Genomic DNA, 10,207 nt, shown 5'->3' on the forward strand with positions numbered 1-10,207 from the left:
TAACAGTTACAAAGGGTACACCACAAGGGCGGAGGCAGAGGTTAGATACGCGCGCTATCTAGCGGGAGAGAGGAGGGAGCGTTGGAGGAACCGGATGAAGACCAGTTTCATCGCGATTATGCTCATCGTGATGACCGCAACTCTCTTCTATGTGATGGTAGTTTAGATGGTCCATATCGACTTGTATGTGAAGACAAACTCGCTACTCGCGGTCTTGAGACTTGTAATGTTCTAACTTTGTTCGGTATTTTAAATTCGGAGACTAATATGATGAATTGTATTCGAAGACTAATCTTCTATTGTATTCGATAAATCTGTTGTTTATATGTTGTGCTATCTATATTCTGTGCAATAATATATTTTGTAATCTGTGCAAATATCAGAAAAAATAAAATAAATACCTAATATTCATACTAGTGGCACATCACTCAGCACACTAGTGGCGCATCACTCAGCACACTAGTGCGCCATTAGTAAGCCAGAGCATATGGGTAAATATGGCCCTGGGAGGCATACTAATGGCACACCATAAGCTATACTAATGGCGCAGCAGGATCTATACTAATGGCGCACCAGGATCTATACTAATGGCGCACCGGGATCTATACTAATGACGCACTACTTGGTGCGCCATTAGTATACCAGATACTAATGGCGCACCGTGAGCAATACTAATGGCGCACTGCCTCGTGTGCCATTAGTATACCAGATACTAATGGCGCACTTGTGGTGCGCCATTAGTAAAAAAATCTAATGGCGTGATGCTAGTGGCGCACCTATAGTGCGCCATTAGTAGCGAAAATAGGTGCGCCATTAGCAAGCCTTTTCCTAGTAGTGTCACTTATATCTTTTGAGCTAGATAAATTTGCTCTATGTGCTTCACTTAGATCTTTTAGAGCACGGCGGTGTCATATTTTGGGGAAATAAGAACTCTCGATCTTCACTTATATCTTTTTGAGAGTGCTCTCTCTGAGTAACTTGGTAGTTGGCTTGTGCTATGAAAGTAGTCTTAAAGATGATAGGCGTCCAAAGAGGATACAATAAAAATTCCATATTCTTGTGCATTGATTAGAAAGAGAAGTCTGATTCCTCTTAATTAGTTTTGAGACATGGATTTGGTAATATTAAGAGACATGTTAGTAGGGTGTTGTGAGTCTAGAAATACTTGTGTTGAAGTTAGTGATTCCTGTAACATGCACATATGGTGAACCTCTAAGTTAGGAAGTCAGAGCATAATTGATTTATTGATTGTCATCCTTTGTGTTGCGGTCGGGATCGCGCGATGGTTAACACCTACCAACCCTTCCCCTAGGAGTATGCGTTTAGCACTTTGTTTTGATTACTAATAAAAACTTTCACAATAAGTATGTGAGTTCTTCATGACTAATGTGAGTCCATGGTATAGATGCACTTTCACTTTCCACCATTGCTAGCCTCTCTAGTGCCGCGCAAGTTTTGCCGGTGCACAAAACCACCAGAGATCTTCCTCAAAACAGCCACCATACCTACCTACTATGGCATTTTCATAGCCAGTCCGAGATATATTGCTATGAAACTCCCACTGTTCTGTCTAATGACTTGTGCCGTCACTTACATATTGCCATTGCATGATCGTAAGATAGCTAGCGAGATGTTTCAACGTCATACACTAAGCTAGATCGTTGCACATCTCGGTACACTGCCGGAGGCATTTCCTATAAAGTCATCATCGTTCTAAGCATTGAGCTTTGAGTAAATGAAAGTGTGATGATCATCATTATTAGAGCATTGTCCCATGTTAGGAAATAAAAAAAAGAGGCCAAAGTTGCCCACACAAAAAAGGAAAGAGAGATATGGAAGAGGCCAAAGAGCCCAAACGAAAAAGAAAAAAAAGAGAGAAAAAGAGAGAAGGGACAATGCTACTATCTTTTTTCACACTTGTGCTTCATAATAGCACCATGATCTTCATGATTGAGAGTCTCTTGTTTTTTCACCACCATATGCTAGTGGGAATCTTCATTATGTAACTTGGCTTGTATATTCCAATGATGGGATTCCTCAAGATTGCCCTAGGTCTTCGTGAGCAAGCAAGTTGGATGCACACCCACTAGTTCTCCTTTTGAGCTTTCACACACTTATAGCTCTAAGTGCATCCATTGCATGATAATCCCTACTCTTTCACATTAATATCTATTAATGGGCATCTCCATAGCCCTTTGATACGCCGAGTCAATGTGACCATCTCCTCCTTTTTGCCTCACAACCTCCACCACACTCTTTTTCACCTACAGTGCTATATCCATGGCTCACGCTCATGTATTGCGCGAGAGTTGAAAAAGGTTTGAGAAAGTAAGAGTGCGAAAACAATTACTTGGCCAATACCGGGGTTGTGCATGATTTAAATTCGTTGTGTGGGGATGATGGAGCATAGCCAGACTATATGATTTTGTAGGGATAACTTTCTTTGGCTTTGTTATTTCGAAAGTTCATGATTACCTTGCTAGTTTGCTTGAAGTATTATTGTTTTCATGTCAATAGAAAAATATTGTTTTGAATCTTACGGATCTGAACATTCATGTCACATGAAAGAAGTTACAAAGGACAAATATGCTATGTAGCATTCGACATCAAAAATTCATTCTTTATCACTTCCCTACTCGAGGACAAGCAATAGTTAAGCTTGGGGATGATTGATACGTCTCCAACGTATCTGTAATTTTTGTTGGTTCCATGCTATTATCTTGTCAAACTTTGGATGTTTTGTATGCATTTTATATCTTTTTTGGGACTAACTTATTAACTCAGTGCCAAGTGCCAGTTCCTATTTTTTTCCGTGTTTTTGACCCTTTTCAAACGAGAATATTAAACGGAGTCCAAACGGAATAAAACCTCCGAAAAGAATTTTTTTTCCGGAACAGAAGATACTCGGGGAACTTGAGAACCAAGGCAAAGGACCCCGGGGGAGGTCACCAGCCCCCTAGGCGCGACCTGGGGGGCGCCTAGCAGGCTTGTGGGCCCTGTGGCTCCTCCGCCCTACTTCTTCCTCCTATAAATCTCCGCAAGCTTTTGTATCCGCAAGATCCCATCTGGGGCACGTTCTGGTGCCCTGCCGGAGGGGGGATTCGGACACAGAGGGCTTCTTCATCAACACCATTGCCTCTCCGATGATGTGTTAGTAGTTCACCATAGTCCTTCGGGTCCATATCTAGTAGCTAGATGGCTTCTTCTCTCTCTTGGATCTTCAATACAAAGTTCTCCATGATCTTCATGGAGATCTATCCGATGTAATCTTCTTTTGCGGTGTGTTTGTCGAGATCCGATGAATTTTGGATTTATGATCAGATTATCTATGAATCTTATTTGAGTTTCTTATGATCTCTTATATGCAGGACTTCATATCCTTGTAATTCTCTTCAAGTTGTGGGTTTTGTTTGGCCAACTTGATCTATGATTCTTGCAATGGGAGAAGTGCTTGGTTTTGGGTTCATACCGTGCGGTGACCTCAGCTAGTGACAGAAGGGGTAGCGAGGCATGCATCGTGTTTTTGCCATCAAGGGTAAAAAGATGGGGTTTATATCTATTGCATGAATATATCCCTCTACATCATGTCATCTTGCTTAAGGCGTTACTCTGTTTGTCATGAACTCAATACACTAGATGCATGCTGGATAGCGGTCGATGTGTCGAGTAATAGTAGTAGATGCAGAAAGTATCGGTCTACTTGTCTCGGACGTGATGCCTATATGTATGATCATTGCCTTAGATATCGTCATGACTTTGCGCGGTTCGATCAATTGCTCGACAGTAATTCGTTCACCCACCGTAATATTTGCTATCATGAGAGAAGCCTCTAGTGAACACTATGGCCCCCGGGTCTACTTCACATTATATTTTCAGCTCCACACTTTTACTTTGTTGCACTTTCAGCCTTCAGATCTCACCTTGCAATCAATCGTGAAGGGATTGACAACCCCTTTGTAGCGTTGGTTGCAAGTTTGCTATTTTTGCGCAGGTACTTTAGGAACTTGGCTTGATACTCCTACTGGATTGATACCTTGGTTCTCAAACTGAGGGAAATACTTACTGCTACTGTGCTGCATCACCCTTTCCTCTTCAAGGGAAAAACCAAAGCAAGCTCAAGAGGTAGCAAGGGGCGAATGTGGCTTCTTCTTCTTCAGTTAACTTTTCAGGCAGTTTGAAATCCATGGGTAGGCGTTCCTCCCTGAAGCCTGGTAAAGGGTTCTCATTGGGTGGAGAAGTGTCGCCGCAGTAGAACCAAGGTTTTGCCCAACCCTTGGGATGACTAGGCAAAGTTACAACTTGGAACCCACATTCTCGCCTTCGCTCGATGTTAACTCCCCCAAGATCTAGGCAGGGCCCGTTGGCAAATTCAGTATGGCGGTTCATGTAAAAGAATTTCCTAAACAAAAGCACATGAGGCTCTATTTGCAGGTAAGCCTCGCAGAACACTTGTAATTGACACAGGTTGTTGATGGAGTTTGGCCCTAAGTCTTGAAGATGTGGTTTGATAACCCACAAGTATAGGGGATCGCAACAGTTTTTGAGGGTAGAGTATTCAACCCAAATTTATTGATTCAACTCAAGGGGAAGCCAAAGAATATTCTCAAGTATTAGCAGTTGAGTTGTCAACTGAACCACACCTGAAAGATTTAGTATCTGCAGCAAAGTATCAGTAGCAACGTAGTATGATAGTAGAAGTAGCAATAGTAACCAGTAGCAGCAAAGTGACAGCAGTAGCAGCAAAGTAACAGGAGTAGCAACAGAGTAACAGTAGCAGCAGAGACAGCAGTAGCGGCAAAGTAACGTAGCAAGGATCAGTAGGAAAGACTCGTAGGCATTGGATCGGTGATGGATGGTTATGCTGGGTGCTATTCATCATGCAACAGTTATAACACGGAGAGATAAGTAACTAGCTCCAGTTCGTCAATCTAATGTAGGCATGTATTCCGTATGTAGTCATACGTTCTTAGGGAAAAGAACTTGCATGACATCTATTGTCCATCCCTCCCGTGGCAGCGGGGTCCTAATGGAAACTACGAGATATTAAGGTTCTCCTTTTAATAAAGAACCAGACCAACGCATTAACACATGGTGAATACATGAACTCCTCATACTATGGTCATCTCCGGGAGTGGTTCCGGTTATTGTCACTTCGGGATTGCCGGGTCATAACAGATAGTAGGTGACTACAAAATGCAAGATAGGATCAAGAACACACATATATTGGCGACAACATAATAAGTTCAGATCTGAAATCATGGCACTCGGGCCCTAGTGACAAGCATTAAGCATGGCAAAGTAGTAGCAACATCAATCTCAGAACATAGTGGATACTAGGGATCAATCCCCGTCAAAACTAACTCGATTACATGATAGATCTCATCCAACCCATCACCATCCAGCAAGCCTATGATGAGATTACTCACGAACACTGAAGAGCATCATGGAATTGGCGATGAAGGAAGGTTGGTGATGACGATGGCGACGATCTCCCCTCTTTGGAGCCCAGAACGGACTCCAGGTCTGCCCTACAGATGAAGAACAAGAGGTGATGGCGCCTCCATATTGTAAAACGCGATGAACTCTTCTCCTTGATTTTTTTCCGGGCGAAACGGACTAAATAGAGCTGGATTTGGAGGCGGTGGAGTTTTGTGGGCCCACAAGCCTGCCAGGCGCGACCAGGGGGGCCCGCGCATGGTGGGCTTGTGGGCTCCACGCTCCACTTCCTCCTTTGATTCTTGCGCCAGTATTTTTTATATATACCACAAACATTCTGTGTAAATTTTCAGGTCATTCCGAGAACTTTTTTTTCTGCGAAAAACAACAGCATGGTAATTCTGCTGAAAACAGCGTTAGTCCGGGTTAGTTCCATTCAAATCATGAAAATTAGAGTCCAAAACAAGGGCAAAAGAGATTGGAAAAGTAGATACGATGGAGACGTATCAACTCTCCCAAGCTTATAACCTTGCTTGTCCTCAAGCAATTCAGTTGACAAACTGAAAGAGACAAAAGAAAAACTTTTACGAACTCTGTTTGATCTTGTTGTTGCAACTATGTCTAACTCATAACCAGAATTTCAGCAAGATCACAAGCTAACCACATAAGCAAATGACATCTAGGTCTCACGGTAAACTCGTATCAATGGCATAATCAACTAGCAAGCAAATAATAATAAGTCTCAAATGTCAACACTTCAATCAAAACAATCATGAAGCAATACGAACAGATGGTATCTCGCTAGCTCTTTCTGAGACCGCAAAACATAAATGCAGAGCACCTTCAAAGACCAAGGGCTGACTAAACATTGTAATTCATGGTAAAGAAGATCCAGTCACAGTCATACTCAATCACAGTTAAAAGCAAAGGACAAAAATGACAGAGGTGCTCTCTAATTGGTGCTTTTATAAGAAGAGGATGACTCAACAGGAACATGAATAGATAGGCCCTTCGCAGGGGGAAGCATTGATTTGCAGAGGTGCCACAGCTCAAGCTTTGAAAACAGAGATAATACAAACGTTCGCGGAACTCCTGGGTCCGTTTACGGGGACCTCGTCAAAATTCACATTTTTTATACATTCGTGCTAGTTTCGTATGCTAATACTCACTGATTTTGGGTCCCGGGGCGACCCGAACGTTCCACGTACTCCGGTTACCGGTTACGGGGACCTCGTCAAAACTCGTAGATTCGGTCCATTCTGGCTAGTTTTGTATGCTATTACTCACCGATTTTTGGTCCCGGGGCTATCCGAACGTTCCGCGAACTCTGGTGACCAGTTACAGGGACCTCGTCAAAACTCGCAGAATTTATACATTCTAGCCAGTTTTATATGCTATTACTCAATGATTTTGGGTCCCGACGTGATACAAACGTTTTGGTAACTTCGTTGTCCAGTTACGGGGACCTCGTCAAAACTCGCAAATTTTATACATTCTGGCCAGTTTCGTATGCTATTACTCTGTTTTTGGCCCACGGGGCGATCCGAACACTCTGCAAAATCTGGCGACCGGTTACGGGGAGCCCATCAAAATTCGTAGATTCAGTCCATTCTGGTCAGTTTTCCATGCTTTTGCTCACTGATTTTGGGTCCCGGGTAGATACGAACGTTCGGGGAACTTCGTGGTCCGGTTACGGAAACCTCGTCAAAACTCGCATATTTGGTCCACTTCGTCAGTTTTGTATGCCATTACTCACTGTGTTTGGGTCCTATGGCGCTACAAACATTCGTCGAACTCCTTGATCCGTTTACGGGGACCTTACAGATTTTATACATTCTGGCCAGTTTTGTATGCTATTACTCATTGATTTTGGGTCCCGACGCAATAAAACATTCAACGAACTTCGGGGACCTCGTAAAAACTCGTAGATTTGGTCCATTCTGGTCAGTTTTATATGATATTACTCACTGATTTTGGGTCCCGGGGCGATCCGAAAGTTCGAGGAACTCCGGGGACCGGTTACGGGGACCTCGTCAAAACTCACAGATTTTATACATTCTGGCCAGTATTGTATGCTATTACTCACCAATTTTGGGTCCCTGGGCGATTCGAACGTTCCGGGAACTACGGTGACCGGTTACGGGGACCTCGTCAAAACTTGTACTATTTATACATCTGCCATTTATATGCTATTACCCGCTAATTTTGGGTCCATTCTGGCCAGTTTTGTATGATATTACTCATTGATTTTGGGTCCCTGAGCTATAGGAACGTTCGGTGAACTTTGGGTCCGGTTTCGGGGACCTTCTCAAAACTAGCAAATTTGGTCCATTCTAGCCAGTATTCCATGCTATTACTCATTAATTTTGGGTCCCGGGACGATACGAACGTTCAGGGAACTTCGGGATCCTTTTACGGAAACCTCGACAAAACACACATATTTGGTCCATTCTCGGCAGTTTTGTATGCACTCACTGATTTTTGGTCCCGGGGCTATCTTAACGTTCTGCGATCTCTGGTGACCGGTTACACGAACTTTGTCAAAACTCGTAGAATTTATACATTCTGGCCACTTATATATTCTATTACTCACTGATTTTGGGTCCCGGCGCGATACAAACGTTTGGGTAACTTCGTTGTCCGGTTACGGGGACCTCGTCAAAACTCACAGATTTTATACATTCTGGCCAGTTTCGTGTGCATTTACTCTTTGATTTTGGGCCATGGGGCGATCCGAACAAACTGCAAAATCTGGCGACCGATTACGGGGAGCCCATCAAAATTCGTAGATTCAGTCCATTCTGGTCAGTTTTCCATGCTATTGCTCACTAATTTTGTGTCCCGGGTAGATACGAACATTCGGGGAACTTCGGGGTCCGGTTACAGAAACCTCGTCAAAACTCACATATTTGGTCCATTCTCGTCAGTTTTATATGCTATTACTCACTTTTTTTGGGTCCTATGGTGCTACAAACATTCGTGGAACTCCTGGGTCCAGTCACAGGGACCTCGTCAAAACTTATAGATTTTATACATTCTGGCCAGTGTTGTATGCTATTACTCACTGATTTGGGTCCCAGCGCGATCCAAACGTTCCACGAACTCCAGTGACCGGTTACGGGGACCTCGTAAAAACTCGTAGATTTGGTCCATTCTGGCCAGTTTTATATGATATTACTCACTGATTTTGGGTCCCGGGGCGATCCGAATGTTCGAGGAACTCCGGGGACCGGTTACGGGGACCTCGTCAAAACTCACAGAATTTATACATTCTCGCCAGTATACTCTGGCCGGACTTACTTTGCTGGGTCCTGTCGGGCCTCGGAATATCGACACGTCGCAGCCCCACCTGGGACTAATCAGGGATGTCAGCCCGCCGGTCTAAATCCTAAGCGCAAAGGGTTCATGGGCCCAGTTCTCCTCGGCGCTCCTGCACGATGCGAGGGCGGCCGACGTCAGTCCTAGCATCCATTAATCACAAGCACAATGCATCTCGGGACCACTCGGGCGCGCGCCACTACGATTGCTGACATCTGAAAAGCTTCGGCTGATACCGCGACGCCGAGTACCCATAATTCTTCCCGCGTAGCCGGTTAGTGCGAAAAGGTCTCCGACCAACCCAGATCAAATACCCAAATCCATTAACATTTTAATTAGGCCAACAACACAGTCTCACGGGAATCCACCCGTCTTACAACTAATCACCAAAGATCCCAGTAACATGGTCAAGTAACTGTGTGGTTGTAACATTGGGGGGAATCCGAGGTATCACCCTCGTTGGATTCTGAATGATGTACCCGCCAAGGTGGGCTTAGAGGAATCACCCTCGGGGGTCCCACTCTTGAGGGGTTGCACGACAGAGGCGTCATCGGGAATGGTGAAAGAGGAATCACCCTCGATAACCACGACCGACTAGCTAAACTATAGAGATATCATCAGGAGTACTTAGCGAGGTGTCACCCTCGGTACCCGATAGTATCCCTGTAGCTCGTACATCGAAGGGGGTGTATGTGCTGTGTCGGGTCTGGCTCGTCGATCAGAGATCGAGATTTGAAAACAAGCGGGGCAACTGAACTATGGGGTCAGAGAGGATGACTACTCCACCTATACTAAGCAGATTAAAGGTACAGGGCTGAAAGTAGCAGTTCATCAAAAATAGGCTATGCATCATATATAGGAGCTAACTACAACAGTAGCAAAATACTAATGCAAGCAGTAGGAAGAAAGACATAGGCGATATAGGAATGATCAAGGAGGGTTTGCTTGCCTTGCTGCTCTGCGGCAAAGGACTGATCGGCAGGATCGTAGATGTACCCGGCAGCAGCGTCAGTCTCGGGGTCTACCGGTAAGAAGAGGGGGAAGAAACAATAATAATAGCAACGGTGCAACACAAAGCATGACATGGCAAGATGCAGGCTAGACATGAGCTAACGCAGCAACATCCGTCATTGACGGGTCGGAAGAATATCTGACGATATTTTTCGGGTCTCGGGCTACTACCGGTCATACTGGAAACGATGGAAAGTTCCATGTTTGCTATGCTAGGGACGCGTGACAGACGAACGGGCCGGGTATCCGGGTTCGTCTCGTTGTGCTGATCAACTTTCATGTTGAAAATATTTTGATCTGACTTATGGATTATTTAATTTTCATTTTTAAAGTTTTATTCAATAATTAGGAATTAAAAACAGATTTAAATAATTTAGTAAAAAGCTATTATGACATCAGCATGATGTCATGCTGACATCAACAGTTGACTAGTCAACTGACT

This window comes from Hordeum vulgare, chromosome 6H (assembly GCF_904849725.1).
Source record: "Hordeum vulgare subsp. vulgare chromosome 6H, MorexV3_pseudomolecules_assembly, whole genome shotgun sequence".
NCBI classification, from domain to species: Eukaryota; Viridiplantae; Streptophyta; class Magnoliopsida; order Poales; family Poaceae; genus Hordeum; species Hordeum vulgare.